The 404-nt window shown below is 44.3% G+C and overlaps 1 non-coding gene across 1 annotated transcript; it reads left to right on the forward strand.

The window, feature by feature from the left end:
- On the forward strand, positions 1-75 carry Trnas-cga. The gene has a single exon. It is a non-coding gene; the product is annotated as a tRNA-Ser (tRNA).
- The last annotated feature ends 329 nt before the right edge of the window (positions 76-404 follow it).

The following is a 404-nucleotide window of genomic DNA, read 5'->3' on the forward strand; positions in this document are numbered from 1 at the left end:
GCCTGGGTAGCTCAGTTGGTAGAGCACTTGCCCGCGAAAGGCAAAGGTCCCGAGTTCGAGTCTCGGTCCGGCACACAGTTTTAATCTGCCAGGAAGTTTCATATCAGTGCACACTCCGCTGTGGAGTGAAAATTTCATTCTAGAGACTCGTTCGACCTATTTGCTTCGCTTTATCTGCTGAAAATGGATTTAAAGCTTGGCATTCTGGCAGACCTTGATTAGCAGTACACACTAACTCATGCTCCTTGCACACTTCATCAGGTGGATTAACCCATTTATCACCATAAACTATATATTTTTTCTCTTTTGTTCCAGGTCCACAGAAATTGTATTCATGGAGAGGAAGTTCAACTGATAGTTAATCGAGAATGCCACCACCAGTTGTTGCACTGATGCACTTCCTA

The sequence above is a fragment of the Schistocerca americana genome, chromosome 5 (assembly GCF_021461395.2).
Source record: "Schistocerca americana isolate TAMUIC-IGC-003095 chromosome 5, iqSchAmer2.1, whole genome shotgun sequence".
Lineage (NCBI taxonomy): Eukaryota > Metazoa > Arthropoda > Insecta > Orthoptera > Acrididae > Schistocerca > Schistocerca americana.